Raw genomic sequence first — 20018 nt, 5'->3', positions numbered from 1 at the left:
ATGTATGATGCACTGGCAGATTTAGGTGCAAGTGTGAGTGTTATGCCTCTTTCCTTATATAAGAGATTAGGTGTAGGTAAGTTAAGTCCAACGGATATGAGTGTTCGACTCTTTGATCAAACCATTAAGCACCCAGTTGGAATTGCTGACAACCTACCCGTTCAAGTAGGCAATTTAACCTTTCTAGTCGAATTTATTGTCATTGACATAGAAGAGGACCCAAACATTCCTCTAATTTTAGGTCGGCCATTCTTAGCCTCCACCAAGGCGTTATTTGATGTAGGAAATGGAAGAATGACACTTAAAAGTGGTGACAAATCGATCACCTTTATGATTCGAAAGTCTAAATCTCCACCAGCCAAAACCGTTGAACCAGTAAAAATAATTGGTAAGAACCATGTGCTTTTACCAACTCCAACGGTAATACTTAGCAATAATGAAACGCCTAAGTGTGGGGAAAATGAAGTAACACCTAATGATGACATGATAACAAAGAACCCCGTTGTTGATACGAAATTAAATGATCCCGTTATTAATAGTTCAATGAAGAAACTTATTAAACGGATTCGCGATGCTAGAACCAAGGGGAACTTTAAGTTATGTAACCGGTTAGTATCCAATCTATCACCTAAAGAAAAGGAGAAACTAGTTGAAATTGTGGATATTACACAGGAATCCGACCAATGGCTTAAAGAAAAAGTCACGGATATGCAAGTTGATTATGGACCAAGAGAAATTAACGATGAAGTTAATCACAATTTTGACACCACGGCTACCTAAGTGTGGGGAGATTCAAATGTTCTAAAAAGAAAATGCTATCTAGAGTTAGTTGTTCTGTTCTCGTGTAGTTCCGAGAATGGAACCCGATTGGTCTTTTCCGCTAGCAGACACTAAAGAACTAGTTTTCTCCCTCCATTCTGAATTTTTGTTTTGTAGTTTTTTTTTATGAAATTAATATGCATTTTAATTTAAGTTTTTAAAAACAAAATTTACTTTAATTCATTAAGTTTAAAAAAAGATTTCTAAAATTCGTCGTGAGTTAAAGACTAGGTCGTTGAGCCGAAATTGCTTTACCTGAGGACGGGGCGACAAATTTTGTTATCATTATTTTTAATTTTATTGATTTAAAGTATGCCAAAAATATTATATTTTATAAATTTTTGAACGTGGGGTAATATACCAAACTTCAAAAATATGTATATATGTTTGTATTGTATCATGAACATTTCAGGGTAAAACAGCGCATTTTCAAAGACTAGCATTAAGTTCAGCAAAAGCTACTAATTTTGACGACAAGACGCAAAATATCAAATGTGATATGACAACAACATGTTTGCAAACTCGGTATTTTTAATCACTTTTCTACACTAATCACCCTCGTGAATTTATAATTAGAGTCTGATTTCATGCAAATGAGGGCATTGCATGATCTTAAGTGTGGGGAAGGGTTATAAATTCTCTCGGGTTTACACTTGGTTTATTTGCCAAATTTTGTGAAAATTTGAAAAATTTTCAATTAAATGAAGTCAAAATTATGTTTATACATATTTATGAACGGTGAAAACTAGGTGTTAATACCGAAATTATCGTTACCTCGAAAAGGACATAAATTGAGAAACACCCTAAAATGCTTGAATTCATTTAAAATGAAATAGAAGAAAATAAAAAGGCAAAGAAAGAAACTAAGTGTGGGAAGAATGTACCAAGTTATTCAATTTAAAACATATATCACATATTTTTGTACAAGATTATTGCAGGTACTTTTGCTTTGGACGATACTAATCAGTTTTACCCGGTTTACTGTAATACATTTGAAAGAAAGATGGATCTACACGATGAATCAATTCCATCATTAAAAGGAAGTAAAGTCTTCCGAAAAAGACACGCGCTTCTTGATTTAGGTCATGAAGTTGTCGTCCAGACCAGCTGTAGGTTGACGAAAAATCTAGAAAAGTCATCACTAAAATCAGCAGGAAATCCACGGACCTCAGCATCAAACAGGGTCGCCAAGTGGTCAGATTTATCCTAACCATGAGAAGGATTTATCTCGTACAATGGGGAGGCACCGTGCAAATTAGCTTGATAAGACTAATGAATCAGATCCCCAGAAAAGGATAATCTCCTTAAAGATTAAAAATCAGCTTTTAAGACTGATAATACGCAATCCTACAGATTGACCTTAAAGATTGAGAATTCAAACTCATGGAATTCAATGATATCTAAACTCGAGCTTGAACGAGAAAATATTTTGATCAAAATTGCAAACCGATTTGTTTTCTGAAAATCCATTTTCAATGCGTTCATTACCATTGAACGTAAAATCCTAGGAATTCACCTAGAATTCATTAGGTCACCTGAACCAAATCGGGTGTCAACCGTAAGAACGGTGGTTGCATAGCATGGTCGGAGACAGGACCTTGTGCCAGACCGAAAAATTATAGGATGATCTTTACTATTGCTCCTACCAAGGATAGTTCTAGCATCCGACACGTTTAAAAAGACCATAATCATCTGCATGTCACAGGACATTGCCTTAACAGTTTCTTGTTCATCGCTTTCCTTTACAACCGGACGGTAGTTTACCGAAAGGTAATATACGGAACAAGTAAACTGGATGTGTGCTTTCCGATACCGGGATAGCAGTGGATTACACGAACCTAAAAGTTTTTAGCCAAAATATTGATCCACAAATATATTTTGCAACACCAATGGTGGGTCAAATCAGAAAACTTGTCTAGGGTAAAAGCTAGAATGAATTTTCAAAAAGATCAAATGTTTTCATAAAGATCCAATTTTCTTAAGGATCTACATTTTCATAAGTCATGTGGGACTGTAAACCGCCTTTCAAATGTGCACTTTGCTTTGGAAACTGAAAGTAAATCGGCTATTTGATTGCAAGTGTCGTTGACCTAAACCCGAGGCAACTGTGGATGACACACCCACCTTTAACCATGGTTCTATCGTTACTATCATTGTTTATACCGCTCTATCAAAATCACTGATGTATAAAGTGTGAAGAATAAAGAAGTGATTTGTATGTTTTTATTTCAAGACTGTATTGCTTGAGGACAAGCAACGTTCAAGTGTGGGGATATTGATAAGGCTAAAAAGGAACATATATTTCATAACATTATTCCCCAAGAAAGACAAGATTTCAGTTGCAATTGTTCCATTTTCAAGTAATATTCGTTTATTTTAAATAAGTGCGAAGACAAAAGGCGAAAACGACGAATTGAAGATGGAAAGGTCCAAAAAGCTCAAATGTACAAGATTCAATTAAAAAGGTTCAAATTATTGATGAGGAACGTCTAAAAATGACAAGAGTACAAGTTGCGGAACACAAAGTACACGATATAAAATAGTACGCGAGGACGTTCGGAAATCCGAAACCGGGACCCGAGCCAAGAAGAAACGCCCGACGCAACGGACCAAAAATATCTAGTCTACTATGCACGAGAATATAATATAATATATAAATAATTATATAAATTATTTATATTTTATATTTATTTATATTTAAATCTATGTCGACGAGCAATAATACAAAAGATCATGAGCTGGAAATCAAGCTCATGCAAGTTGCATGAGAAATACACTAAAACTCATGCAACTTGCATGGAGGGAAAAAGTTGCTCACATTCTATAAAAGGCACGATATTTGGCAGAGTTTAAGGACACCAATTTTACACCAACATAAACATCATAATATATCTTTCTATCTCTCTTTTGTAATACATAAATAAATTTAATTATAATTTTAATTTTAATTAATAATAATAATAAGGTTATGTTAAGAAGTGTTTTGAGTGTATAAGTCGAAATTCTGTCCGTGTAACGCTACGCTATTTTTAATCATTGTAAGTTATGTTCAACCTTTTTATATTAATGTCTCGTAGCTAAGTTATTATTATGCTTATTTAAAACGAAGTAATCATGATGTTGGGCTAATTACTAAAATTGGGTAATTGGGCTTTGTACCATAATTAAGGTTTGGGCAAAAGACCGACACTTGTGGAAATTGGACTATTGACTATTAATAGATGGGGGGTATTGTCTAATTGAGTGACAACTCATTGGAGTCTGTCGAACCTATCTTCAAATTAATTATCCTAATAATTAAAAATGATTATGGTTGTCCTATTTAGTGACGTTCATATGGAATCTATTATAATCATTTAATTAATTATTCGGGTTGGGTAATTGATTATTCAAACTGATCAAGTGGGTAAATTAATATTCATATCTAATCAAAACAGGGGTAGATTACATACAGTGATAACTGGTGTAATTGTTGACAGAAGTGATAACTGCGTCACAGTTTAAATCCTTAATTAGTTGGAATATTTGACTTCGGGTATAAGGGTAATTTGACGAGGACACTCGCACTTTATATTTATGACCGATGGACTATTATGGATAAAAACCAGATAGGTATCAAATAAACCATGACAAAGGACAATTAACCCGAGTAACAATTAATTAAAATCAAAACGTCAAACATCATGATTATGGAAGTTTAAATAAGCATAATCCTTTTATTTCATATTCTATCGCAATTTTATTTATTGTTATTTTATTTATCGTCATTTATTTATTTTACGCACTTTAATTATTGTCATTTATCTTTACGCTTAAAAATATAAAATTGACAAACCGGTCATTAAACGGTAAAAACCCCTCTTTTATAATAATATTACTACTTATATATATATATATATATATATATATATTTATATAAATATAGTTGTTAAAAATATAGTACGTAATCACTAGCTCCCTGTGGAACGAACCGGACTTACTAAAAACTACACTACTCTACGATTAGGTACACTGCCTATAGTGTTGTAGCAAGGTTTAGGTATATCCCATCCGTAAATTAATAAAACTTGTGTCATATTTTGTAGTATTTTGTATTAAAAATAATACTATTTCGTACCCTCACGCTACATCATCAAAAACCGTAGGATCAAATCCGAAGGAATGGTCCATTAAATTGGAGGATGCACTCTGGGCTTTTAGAACAGCCTACAAAACTCCAATTGGAACCACACCTTTTAGACTCGTTTACGGAAAAGCATGTCATCTTCCAGTAGAAATTGAACACAAAGCATTTTGGGCTTTGAAGATATGTAATCTTGATTTACCTGAAGCGGGACGTCTACGGTTAAGTCAATTAAAAGAATTAGAAGAATTGAGACATGAAGCATAAAAAAATTCGTTGATCTATAAGGAAAGAACGAAGAAATGGCATGATAAAAGAATCAGAAGTTCCAAAGAATTTAAAGAAGGAGACAGAGTTCTTCTTTTCAATTCACGATTCAAGCTATTTCCTGGAAAATTGAAATCAAGATGGTCTGGACCATTTATAGTCAAAAGAGTTTTCCCATACGGAACAATAGAATTAATAAATTCAAATGGGATTGAATTTAAGGTTAATGGTCACAGAGTTAAACATTACATAGATAGTCCAATGGAAGTCGACAACGAAGTTAATCATAATTTCGACACCACAGCTAACTAAGTGTGGGGAGAATCAAGTCTTTAAAGGATGATATGTATTTCTGTTAGAGTTAGATTTTTTATTTTCGTGTAGTTCTCGGAAATGGAACCCGAACGGTCTTTCCCTAGCAGACCCTAAAGAACTAGTCTTCTCCCCCCATTCTGAATTTTTATTTTTTTAGGTTTTACGAGATGAAGACTTCCTGTGAATTAAACCATGGTCTAATGCTACATGCTTTGATCACTAAACGTAATAATGACACCCTTCCAAGTGAAATAGTATCATTAATCAGAAGTAAATTGGACGGAGTAAGAAAAGAATCCAGATGCGAAAATAATAAGTTACAATTTGGTAAAGGAACATCAAAATCCGCAGTGAAAAGAAGAGCATGACACCTTGAAAGATGTCACAAATGCGGAAAATGGTCACACGAAGGAAAATGCTTGACGAATCAGACATATTCCAATACCGAGTTCATTACTTTATGCAGAGATGGACCGTTCATATGTTTAAAAGAAAAAACGTTAAATGCTCGAGGTTAAGCCTATGTAGCTATGGAAAACCAATTAATCCGACTATCTTATGAGTGGGCTAGAGCATATCACTAAGAATACTATCTCACAGGTAAGTTTGTACAGTTTTTATTTTTATTTTTATTTTTAACCTTTTGATAATAAACGCTAAATTGTTCGCTATAAAGTATTAAATTGGTATTCAATAAAATTAGGTCTTGCGACCGAAATTATTAATATCATAAAAAAATTTACTACATCACTGTGAAATTTACCGTTTATTCATAAGGTATAAATATCTTTAATCAATCAACCCAAAATATTTCAAAAATTCATCATGAGTTAAACTAGGTTATGAAATCGAAATTACTTTATCGAAAAGAGGGGCGTATATTTTTGATAATATTTGATTGATTAAAGTAGGATAAAAGACCAAAAAGATTTTTATTTTATTTTTACCATGTTTTTAAAATTAATATTAAAATAATATTGTAAAATTTTTAAATCAATATATTGTAAATATTTGAAAAATTAATATTTTTAATATAAGTTTGTATGTATAAAAACAAAAATATAATTTAAGTTTGGTGTAAATTTTTAATATGAATTTTTAATTTTATGCATTTTAAATTTAAGTTTGCTGTGAATTTAAAAATAAAAATTTACTTTATTTCGCTAAGTTAAAAATATGATTTTTAAAATTCGTCGTGAGTTGAAGAATAGGTCGTTGAACCTAAATTGCTTTACTCGAGGGAGGGACGAGAACTTTTATTATAATTATTTTTAATCTTATTGAATTAAAGTATGACAAAAACATTTAAAAAATCCAAAAATCTTTACTTTTAAAACCGCGCTTTGAATTGACAAATTTTAAAATTTTGTCGAGGGACGTACTAGGACAACGATCCGAAACACCCTCGCTCCTAAAGGAAAACAAAATTTTTAGAATTTAATTAATTAAATGTTTTAAAAAAAGTTATAATGTTTTATAAAAAAAAAAAAGCCAAAAACACTGTACCCGGGACTCCATGCGATCGCATGGAGTTTGGCCTTTGGTGCCATGCGATCGCATGGGGAGAAATTCCAAGCCAGAAACAAATAGCTCAGCGAGCTGTTCTTCACACAAAACTCACACCTACATACGAAAATACCCCAAAATACTCTCTAAAATTCGAAAATTTTCACCATAATTCGTCAATTTTCTTGCTCTAATCATGCCTAGATTCGCATTCTTCAGCAAAAAGGTAAAAATTACACCCCTAAACTCATAAATTTTCTAGTTTTTGTGATAATTACCAATATTTTACCTAATGCAATTTTGTTAATTTCTAGTGTAATTAGTGTTAAATTGTTAGTATTTTATGCATATATAACCTAGATTGATGCTATTTAACATGATTTGAAGCCAAAAACTTCAAAAATTTTAGAAATCTAGGGTTTGTGTTCTTGAGCAATTTGGGGCTTTTTGATATTAACAGGTTATGGCCGATTTTTTTCATGAATTGTTGCTAAATTAAGTAGTGTAACATGTTTAGGTAGTTAAATGATCCAAACATTAATCCTAAACATGATTTTTGGAGATTAAAGTGGACTTTTTAAGTCTAAAATTCATGAACTTGATTAATTTGATATAATTGCCATTTGAGACTTGTTTAATTATTAGTAATGACTATTTTGACATGTTATTTGAGTTAAATGCTTATGAACTTTGTCTGCATTTTCATATGTGCTTATTTGAAAAAGTATAGAATTGTAAAAAATGTGAAAATGTGTATAAGTTTAATTTTGATTTAACATGTTATTGTGATTGTTTTAAGTTGTTATTTTGCTAACACTAATGCATACTTGGATGCACAAATTTTGTGTTTAATGTGTTTTGCAGAAAGCTGATACTAGAGGTTCAGGATCATCATCATCTAGACGACCTGCTCCAGCTCCAGAACCAGAACTAGAAATGCAATACGAGCCAGAACCTGAACAAGTACCACAACAGGAACCACAACAATAGCCTGATCAACACGTACCTTATTATGATCCGCTACAGTTACCTAATGAATTCATAGTATTTCCGCCACATCCGCCTGTAGAATATCCAACAATTCCGGAACACACGTTGCATCCTAATCTGAGATTCGATAGACGATGGAGAGATTACCCGGCATATCAAAGTAATAAATTTAAATTGGTAACAAAAGAGGTAGAGGTGCCGAGGGTAACTGATTAGAATCCTTTAGAAATGGTCCATCTGAAATGTCCCGTTCTTATTGATTAAAAACGTTCCATATTAATTGATTTCGTTGCGAGGTTTTGACCTCTATATGAGACGTTTTTCAAAGACTGCATTCATTTTTAAAACAAACCATAACCTTTATTTCATAGATAAAGGTTTTAAAAAGCTTTACGTAGATTATCAAATAATGATAATCTAAAATATCCTGTTTACACACGACCATTACATAATGGTTTATGATAATGCTAAAAACGAACATATATTTCATAGCATTATTCCTCAAGAAAGACAAGCTTTTAGTTGCAATTGTTCTATTTACAAAGTGATATTCGTTTAAATAATAAAAGGTGAAGACAAAAGACAGATTCGACGAATTGAAGACGCAAACGACCAAAAAGGTCAAAAGTACAAAAGACAATCAAAGAGGTTCCAATTATTGATAAGAAACGTCTCGAAATTACAAGAGTACAAGATTCAAAACGCAAAGTACAAGATATTAAATTGTACGCAAGGACGTTCGAAAATCCGGAACCGGAACCAGAGTCAACTCTCAACGCTCGACGCAACGGACAAAAAATTACAAGTTAACTATGTATATAAATATAATATAATATATAATTAATTATATTAATTATATATATATTATATTTATAAAATAAACCGTCGGTAAACAAAGAGCCAAAATGGAGTGAGCTGTAATTACAAACTCCGCGACTCGCGGAGTTTGAAGGCAAAAGTTGCCGAAAGTCGCGGAGCCCCAAAAACTGAAACTCCCTATAAAAGCAAACGAATTCTGATCGCAAAAGACACATAATATATATCCATCCATCTATCTAAACGTATATATTTATATTTATATTTTAATTTTAATTTTAATTTTAATTTTAATCCTAATAATAAGGGTATGTTAGCGAAAGTTGTAAGGGTGTAAGTCGAAATTCTGTCCGTGTAACGCTACGCTATTTTTAATCATTGTAAGTTATGTTCAACCTTTGTAATTTAATGCCTTGTAGCTAAGTTATTATTATGCTTATTTAATCTGAAGTAATCATGATGTTGGGCTAATTACTAAAATTGGGTAATTGGACTTTGTACCATAATTGGGGTTTGGATAAAAGAACGACACTTGTGGAAATTAGACTATGGGCTATTAATGGGTTTTATATTAACTAAACAATACCTTGTTAATTTAATATACAAACTTATAATTCGACATATTTATATATAACCACATACGCTTGACTGGGTACGGTGGGCGGGATATCTATAAATACCAATAATTATTCATTTTACCGGACACGGAACTGGATTAATAGTTAATAGACTTGTTGAAACAGGGGTGAATTACATTCAAGGGTAATTGGTGTAATTGTTAACAAAGTAGTAAAACCTTGGTTTACACGCAGTCGATAACCTGGTGTATTCATTAAACAAAGTATTAAAACCTTGTTACAATTCGAATCCCCAATTAGTTGGAAAATTTGACTTCGGGAATAAGAATAATTTGACGAAGGCTTTCGCTCTTTATATTTATGACTGATGGACTATTATGGACAAATCCGTATGGACATATTAAATAATCCAGGACAAAGGACAATTAACCCATGGGCATAAAACTAAAATCAACACGTCAAACATCATGATTACGGAAGTTTAAATAAGCATAATTCTTTTATTTCATATTTTATTTCCTTTATTTTATATTTAATTGCACTTCTAATTATAGAACTTTTATTTATTGTTATTATATTTAATTGCACTTTTAATTATCGTACTTTTTAATTATCGCAAGTTTATTTTATCGCACTTTTATTATTCGCAATTTCATTATCGTTATTTACTTTACGCTTTAAATTAAGTCTTGTATTTATTTATTATTTTACATTTGGTTTTAACTGCGACTAAAGTTTTAAAATCGATAAACCGGTCATTAAACGGTAAAAATCCCCCTTTATAATAATAATATTACTTATATATATATTTGTATTTTTATAAAAGTAAACTAATATAGCGTTAAGCTTTGTTTAAAGATTTTCCCTGTGGAACGAACCGGACTTACTAAAAACTACACTACTGTACGATTAGGTACACTGCCTATAAGTGTTGTAGCAAGGTTTAAGTATATCCATTCTCTAAATAAATAAATATCTTGTGTAAAATTGTATTGTATTTAATAGTATTTCCTGCTAAAAATTAATAGTATTTTATACCCCTTAGCTTTAACTATCAAGTATTTTTGGCGCCGCTGCCGGGGAAAGTCTTAAACGCCGAAAGCGCAACGCTAAAAATTAAAAAAAAAGATTTTTTTTTAGTTTACTTTTATTAAAATTCACTTTTGTAAAAATACGTTTTTAATTATTCGAAAATATAAAAAGAAAAACAAAAATTTATATATTTTTAAGATTTTATTAAATATTTAAGTTTTATAAAGTTTCTTTATTTTTATTTTATAAAAATATAAGTCTTTTTTATTATATAAATATTTTAGATTTTAAAACAGAAAACAGAAAAAAAATATAAAATAAAAAAAAAACGCGTCAAATTTTAAACTGTACCTGAGTTGAAAATTGGAACCCCGCGACTCGCGGAGTTTGCTGCTTAGAATACCGCAACTCGCGGAGACACTCTGACACACGTGACAGAACCCTAATTTCGCATTAATTACGGATTTTATTATTATTATTATTAATAAACCCTAATTACTTAATTATTAATATAATTAGTTTAAGTTTTTAAATTAAATTATATTTTAAATTTTAATTAGTTTTATTATACATATAAATTAATAGTTTTATAAAATAAATAATATAAAAATAATATTTTTATAAAAATTGTACTTTTTACAATTTTTAGTTTATTTTAATATTTTGTCCCTTTTTAATCGTTTTAGCGTAATATTTGTATTTTTAGCTCATATTTAGTTTTAAACTTAGTTTTTGCCATAGTTATTTTTACTTCTAGATTTTTAGGCTTTGCCGTAGAATTCCTTAAGTGCTTTTTCTTTAGACTAAGATTTAGGTACTTTAGAATTTTGCGACGCCTTTTTAAGTTTTAGTTTCTTTTTAAGTTATTTCCATTTGGAATTTAGTTTTTCCTGTAAGCATTAATATTTTTAGACGACTTTTACCTATGTATCAATTATCATTCCAATTAGTAATCTCAATTTGCGATTATAATTTTAAGTTAGTTGTGGTAATAAGGTTAGGTTAGTCAAGTGTTTTTAAGTTTTATAAGTTTCTTTTATTTTTCCGTCACCTTTTATTTTTCAACCATTTTTCTTTTTCGACCTTTTTCGACACGCTCTTTTTCTTTCTTATTTCTCGCTATTCTAGTTTTTAGGACATAGATTTTTATTCTACTTCTTATCTAAATTTCTTAAAATTACGAAAATTTATTTTAAGTGGTTAAATTGATAGACATCAAAATTTTCTGGTTCGTAGTAATAGTTGGATTTGTACGTGGACCGGGTTATTGGAGCCAAACAGTCCTCAATTATATTGAGACCAAACGAATCCTGCCCCTCTGCTGCATCTTTTGGCTATTCGAAACGTGGGCAAAATCAGAAAAGTCTATTGATTGGATAACTTATTATAATTTTTCTTTCCTTTTAAAAACTAATAGGATATTCAGTGAATGCACCGAGCAAGACGTTCACCACCTTTTGTACGTTCACCACCTGTAACCAGATCAAGACATTTAGCAAATATTACTGCCGTTGATTTTTCTTTAGAATCGTCATCCAGTCGACCAAGTACTCCAGTTCAAATTTCCGATAATCCATTTTTTGAACCCGACCTCACAATTGAGAATCCGGAGAATATTCAGGGACGATTCGTAGATCCTGAACCACTAAACTTTCCTCCGGAACCACCAATCATTCAAAAAGAGATTGTTGAGGAACGAACCATTAAATCAGAATCCTCTAGTGATTCCGATTCAACAAATTCAATTATGGAGAACCTGGAACCTTTAAGTATGGAAGACCGAATGAGAGCTAAACGCACTGGCCAAGGTTACGCAATTACTCATCCAGACATTAATGCGCCAGATTATGAAATCAAAGGACAAATTCTACACATGGTGACTAATCAATGCCAATTTAGTGGTGCGCCGAAGGAAGATCCAAATGAACATTTACGTACCTTTAATAAGATCTGCACACTATTTAAAATCCGAGAAGTAGAGGATGAACAGATATATCTCATGTTATTTCCCTGGACTTTAAAGGGAGAAGCCAAAGATTGGTTGGAATCGTTACCTGAAGGGGCGATTGATACATGGGACGTTTTAGTTGAAAAATTTCTTAAACAACTCTTTCCTGCATCTAAAGCCGTAAGACTTCAAGGAGAAATTGTTACATTCACACAGAAGCCGAATGAAACTCTATATGAGGCGTGGACTAGATTTGGAAAGTTGTTAAGAGGATGTCCGCAACATGGTTTAGACACCTGTCAAATAGTACAAATATTCTACCAAGGATGCGACATCACTACAAGAAAAGACATAGATATAGCAGCTGGTGGTTCTATTATGAAGAAAACTGAAACTGATGCTTACAAAATTATTGATAACACTGCTTCACACTCACATGAGTGGCACCAAGAAAAAGATATCGTTAGATCATCTAAAGCAGCTAGAGCCGATTCTAGCCATGACTTAGATTCCATTTCCGCAAAGATAGATGCTGTTGAGAGACGAATGGAAAAGATGACTAAAGATATTCACTCAATACGAATTAGTTGTGAGCAGTGTGGAGGACCACATTTGACAAAAGATTGTCTCAGTATTGAACTAACAATGGAACAAAGAGAGAATATTTCATACATAAACCAAAGGCCTGGAAATAATTATCAGAATAATTATCAACCGCCAAGACCGATTTACAATCAAAACCAGAATTATAACCGAAATATTCCATACAACAACCAACAAGGTCCTAGCAATCAACAAGTATCCAATAATACTTACAACCAGCAAAGACCTAATTTTCAAAACAAACCACCACAACAAACCGATGATAAAAAGCCGAATTTAGAAGATATGATGACGAAGCTAGTTGAAACTCAAACGCAGTTTTTCACATCTCAGAAACAAACTAATGAACAAAATGCTCAAGCATTTAGAAATCAACAAGCTTCTATTCAAAATCTGGAACAAGAAGTAAGTAACCTAGCAAGGTTAATAGGTGAAAGAAAACCTGGAAGTCTACCTAGTGATACAAATGCTAACCCCCGGAATGAAACAGCTAAAGCCATTACCACAAGAAGTGGTACAACATTTAAACCACCTGAAATACTTGTAACTTCTGATGAGGCTATTCCTACTCCACAAGAACCACAACCTGATCAAGATAAGGAAAAAGAACCGGTAGTTGAAAAGGTTAATGAAGATAACACAGTTAAGGCTAAACCTTATGTTAAACCATACCAACCACCACTTCCTTACTCGAGTAAAATGAAGAAAGAGAAACTTGAAGCCAAGCAATCCAAATTCTTGGATATGTTTAAACAGATAAATGTAAATCTTCCTTTCATTGATGTGATTTCAGGAATGCCTAGATATGCTAAGTTCTTGAAAGATCTAATCTCAAATAGAAAGAAAATGGAAGAACTCTCGGCTGTTACCATGAATGCTAATTGTTCAGCAGTGCTGTTGAATAAGATACCAAAAAAACAATCTGATCCAGGAAGTTTCACAATTCCATGTTTTCTAGGTAGTCTTAGTTCAATAGAAGCATTGGCAGACTTAGGTGCTAGTATAAATCTAATGCCATATTCACTATACGCTAAACTAGACCTTGGAGAATTGAAACCAACCAGAATAAGCATACAACTAGCCGATAGATCAATAAAATATCCTAGAGGGATAATGGAAAACATGCTAGTTAAAGTTGGTACTTTAGTATTTCCAGTAGATTTTGTTGTTCTGGACATGGAAGAAGATTCTCAAGTTCCTCTCATATTAGGAAGACCATTCTTAAATACGGCTAAAGCAATGATAGACGTGTTCGGTAAGAAATTGACCCTAAGTATAGAGGACGAGAGTGTTACCTTTTCAGTTGATAGAGTAATGCAACAACCACAATCTGCAGATGATACATGTTATTATATTCAAACTATAGATGCACATGCAGAATTATTAGAAGAATTTCCAGAATTACAAGGAACAGGAGAATGTTCTTTAGGAGAAGGTAATGAACCAATTGATGAAGCTGAAATGTTAGCTACACTTATAGTTAATGGATATGAACCAACAACAGAAGAAATTCAAATGCTAAAAGAAGAAGACAGATATCGATACAAATCATCGATAGAAGAACCTCCGAAATTAGAGTTAAAGCCACTTCCAAACCATTTGGAATACGCTTATTTACATGGTGAATCTGAATTACCTGTAATAATATCGTCTTCTCTTACTGAAAATGAGAAATCACAACTCATTTCTGTGTTGAAAGCTCATAAACCAGCCATTGCATGGAAGATTCATGATATTAAAGGAATAAGTCCTTCGTATTGCACACATAAAATCCTTATGGAAGAAGGTCATAAAACGTATGTGCAACGCCAACGAAGACTAATTCCTAATATGCAAGATGTAGTTAAGAAAGAGATTATTAAACTGCTAGATGCAGGTTTAATTTATCCAATTTATGATAGTCCATGGGTAAGCCCAGTTCAATGCGTGCCTAAGAAGGGTGGCATGACTATCATTACAAATGAGAAAAATGAGCTTATTCCTACTAGGACTGTAACAGGATGGCATGTATGTATTGATTATAGAAAATTAAATGACGCCACCAGAAAAGATCACTTTCCCTTACCTTTCATAGATCAAATGTTGGAAAGATTAGCCGGAAATAGTTACTATTGTTTTCTAGATGGATTTTCCGGATATTTTCAAATTCCAATAGCACCCGAGGACCAAGAGAAAACCACATTCACGTGCCCTTATGGTACTTTTGCTTACAAACGCATGCCATTTGGACTTTGCAATGCCCCTGCAACCTTTCAAAGGTGTATGATGGCGATTTTTCATGACATGATAGAAGAATGCTTGGAAGTTTTCATGGATGACTTTTCAGTCTTCGGTGATACATTTGAATCATGTCTAGCTAATCTTGAACGGATGCTTATTAGATGCGAACAATCAAATCTAGTTCTTAATTGGGAGAAATGCCATTTTATGGTTAAAGAAGGCATCGTTCTTGGTCATAAAATTTCAAAAGAAGGAATTGAAGTGGATAGAGCTAAAGTAGATGTAATTGCTAAACTTCCACATCCCACCAATGTTAGAGGAGTTAGGAGTTTTCTAGGGCATGCCGGTTTTTACCGACGTTTCATAAAAGATTTTTCTAAAATTGCCACTCCTATGAATAAACTCTTAGAAAAGGATGCTCCATTCATCTTTTCAGATGAGTGTATCAAATCTTTTAATATTCTTAAAGAGAAACTCACTAATGCGCCGATCATGATAACACCAAATTGGAATCTACCATTTGAACTAATGTGCGATGCAAGTGATTTTGCAATGGGAGCCGTTTTAGGACAAAGGATTGAAAAATGATTTCAACCTATATATTATGCTAGTAAGACATTACAAGGAGCACAAACGAACTATACAACTACTGAAAAAGAACTCCTTGCTATTGTCTTTGCTTTTGACAAATTTCGATCATATCTCGTTCTAGCAAAAACGGTAGTCTATACCGACCATTCTGCTCTTAGATACCTATTTTCAAAACAAGATGCTAAACCAAGATTAATCCGTTGGATCTTATTCTTACAAGAGTTTGATATTGAAATCCGAGATAAAAAAGGAGCATAAAATCTCGCCGCTGATCATCTTTCTCGTCTTGAAAATCCCGAATTAGAAGTTCTAAATGAATCGGCCATACAAGACAACTTTCCTAATGAATATCTATTGAAGATAGATTATAATGAAATCCCATGGTTTGCAGACTATGCAAACTATTTAGTATGTGGATTCCTTGAAAAAGGATTATCGTACCAAAAACGAAAGAAATTCTTCAGTGATATAAAACACTATTTTTGGGAAGATCCACATCTGTTTAAAAGTTGTCCCGATGGAATAATACGCCGATGTGTATTTGGAGATGAAGCTAGTAAAATTTTAAACCATTGTCACACAGGACCAACAGGAGGGCATTATGGACCTCAACTAACAGCAAGAAAAGTTTATGATGCTGGATTCTATTGGCCTACAATTTACAAAAACGCACACCTTCTTTGCAAATCCTGTGATGCTTGTCAAAGGGCCGGAAAAATAAGTCAACGTGATGAAATGCCACAAAATGTCATCCAAGTATGTGAAGTATTTGACATTTGGGGTATTGACTTTATGAGTCCATTTCCAAAATCTCATAATAATCTATATATACTCGTAGCCATTGATTATGTATCTAAATGGGCGGAAGCACAAGCTCTCCCAACTAACGATGCACGAGTTGTAGTCAACTTTTTAAAACGTCTTTTTGCAAGGTTTCGAACACCGAAAACTTTAATAAGTGATCGGGGTACTCATTTCTGTAATAATCAACTTGAGAAAGTTCTTAAAAGATATGGAGTAACTCATAAAATCTCCACCGCATATCATCCACAAACAAGTGGACAAGTTGAAAATACCAACCGAGCTTTAAAACGTATTCTAGAGAAAACCGTAGGATCAAATCCGAAGGAATGGTCCATTAAATTGGAGGATGCACTCTGGGCTTTTAGAACAGCCTACAAAACTCCAATTGGAACCACACCTTTTAGACTTGTTTATGGAAAAGCATGTCATCTTCCAGTAGAAATTGAACACAAAGCATTTTGGGCTTTAAAAACATGTAATCTTGATTTACATGAAGCCGGACATCTACAATTAAGTCAACTAAACGAATTAGAAGAATTAAGACATGAAGCATACGAAAATTCGTTAATATATAAAGAAAGAACGAAGAAATGGCATGATAAAAGAATCAGAAGTTCAAAAGAATTTAAAGAAGGAGACAGAGTTCTTCTTTTCAATTCACGATTCAAGCTATTTCCTGGAAAATTGAAATCAAGATGGTCTGGACCATTCATAGTCAAAAGAGTTTTCCCATACGGAATGATAGAATTAATAAATTCAAATGGGATTGAATTTAAAGTTAATGGTCACAGAGTTAAACATTACATACATGGTCCGATGGAAGTAGACAATGAAGTTAATCACAATTTCGATACCACAGCTAACTAAGTATAGGGAGTTTATGTATTTCTTTTAGAGTTAGATTGTCTGTTTTCGTGTAGTTCTCGAAAATGGAACCCGAATGGTCTTTCCCTAGCAGACCCTAAAGAACTAGTCTTCTCCCCCCATTCTGAATTTTTTTTTTTTTAGGAAATGAAGACTGCCTGTGAACTAAACCATGGTCTGATGCTACACGCTTTGATCACTAAACGTAATAATGACACACTTCCGAGTGAAATAGTATCAGTAATCAGAGAAAGATTGGACGGAGTTAGAAAAGAATCCAGATGCGAAGATAATAAGTTACAATTTGGTAAAGGAAAATCAAAATCCGCAGCGAAAAGAAGAGCACGACACCTAGAAAGATGTCAAAAATGCGGAAAATGGTCACATGGAGGTAAATGTTCAAATAATCAAACCTATTCAAACACCGAATTTGTTACTTTATGCAGAGACGGACCGTTCATATGTTTAGAAGAAAAAACACTGAATGCTCGAGGTTACGCCTATGTAGCCATGAAAAACCAATTAAACCGACTATCTTATGAATGGGATAGATCATATAACTAAGAAATCTATTTCACAGGTATGTTTGTACAGTTTTTATTTTTTTTATTTTTATTTTTAACCTTTTGATAATAAACGCTAATTTGTTCGCTATAAAGTATTAAATCGGTATTGAATAAAATTAGGTTTGGCGACCGAAATTATTGATATCATTCAAAAATTTATTACATCACTGCGAAATTTAACGTTTATTCTTAAGGTATAAATATCTTTAATCAATCAACCCAAAATATTTCAAAAATTCGTCATGAGTTAAATTAGGTCTTGGAACCGAAATTACTTTACCGAAAAGAGGGGCGCATATTTTTGATAATATTTGATTGATTAAAGTGGGATAAAAAGTCAAAAAGATTTTTAATTTTATTTTTACCATATTTTTAAAATTAATATATAAATCTTAAATTAATATTGTAAACTTTGTAAAAACAATATATTTAAAATTGTAAATATTTGAAAAATTAATATAAGTTTGGTGTGAATTTATAATATGAATTTTTAAATTAAGTTTTGTGTGAATTTTTAATTTTTAAAATATGAATTTTATTTTTATGCATTTTAAATTGTAAGTTTGGTGTGAATTTTTAATATTAACTTTGAATTTTATATTTAAATTGTGTGAATTTAAAAACAAAAATTTACTTTATCTCATTAAGTTAAAAATATGATTTTTAAAATTCGTCGTAAGTTGAAGACTAGGTCGTTGAACCGAAATTGCTTTACCCGAGGGTGGGACGAGAACTTTTATTATCATTATTTTAATCTTATTGAATTAAAGTATGCCAAAAAAATTAAAAAAACTAAAAAAATCTAAGCTTTTAAAACAATCGCTTGAAAAAGACAAATTTTAAAATTTTGTCGAGGGACGGACTAGGACATCGATCCGAAACGACCTCGTCCTAAATAACAAGGGAAACAAAATTTTAAAATTAATTACTTAATTGTTTTAATTAGTATAAGATGTTAAAAAAAAAAAAAAAACAAAAACAAACTCCGCGACTCGCGGAGTTTGAAGGTTCAAACACCGCGACTCGCGGAGGGACCGAAATACAGAAAAAAAATAAAACGCAAAAAAACTGATCAGTTGAACACCACAACACACAAAACACTGCGATAAAACCCGCAAAAACCCGAAAAAATACTCCCAAATTCACAATTTTTGACCGTTAATCATCAAATCTTTTACTAAAATCATGTTGAGAAGGATGCTATCAAGGAATTACTCAAGAAAAATGGTAAATTTCTACACCTAAACACCATTTAATCCGAAAATTAGTGTTCTTGAGTAATTTTATACCCAATTTGATTTTGATGCTTTTTAGTGTAATTATGCTTAAATTGTTTATGTATTATGCTTGTATAACCTAGATTGATGCTATTTAACATGATTAGAAGTCTTAAACTTCAAATTTTGAGTAATCTAGGGTTTGTGTTCTTGAGCAAATTTGGGGCTTTTTGATATAAGCAGGTTATGGCCGATTTTTGTCATGAATTGTTGCTAAATTAAGTAGTGTAATATGTTTAGGTAACTTTGAGCCTAAACATGATTTTGAGAATTAAAGTGGACTTTTTCAAGTCTAAAATTCATGAACTTGATTTTTGAGAGATAATGCCATTTGAAACTTGTTTAATTGCTAGTAATGATTATTTTGACATGTTATTAGAGTTGAATGCTTATGAACTTGGCGAACATTTTCGTATATGCTTATTTGAAAAAGTGTAGATTTGATGAAAATATGAAAATGAGCTTAAGTTTGATATAAATTCATCATGTCATTGTAATTATTTTGATTGATGATTTTGCTGACACTAATGCATATTTGAATGCACAAAAATTGTGTTTGATGTGTTTTGCAGACTGAAAGGGGTGAATCTTCATCCCAAGCTCGCAATGCTCCTGCTGAGAATGCGGAACAACAGGAGGTGGATAACTACTACAAACAAGATATACCTCATCCAGTCATGACATTTTCTGATATGCACT

The sequence above is a fragment of the Rutidosis leptorrhynchoides genome, chromosome 8 (genome assembly GCF_046630445.1).
Source record: "Rutidosis leptorrhynchoides isolate AG116_Rl617_1_P2 chromosome 8, CSIRO_AGI_Rlap_v1, whole genome shotgun sequence".
In the NCBI taxonomy this organism is placed as follows: domain Eukaryota; kingdom Viridiplantae; phylum Streptophyta; class Magnoliopsida; order Asterales; family Asteraceae; genus Rutidosis; species Rutidosis leptorrhynchoides.
This window is presented reverse-complemented; position numbering follows the sequence as displayed.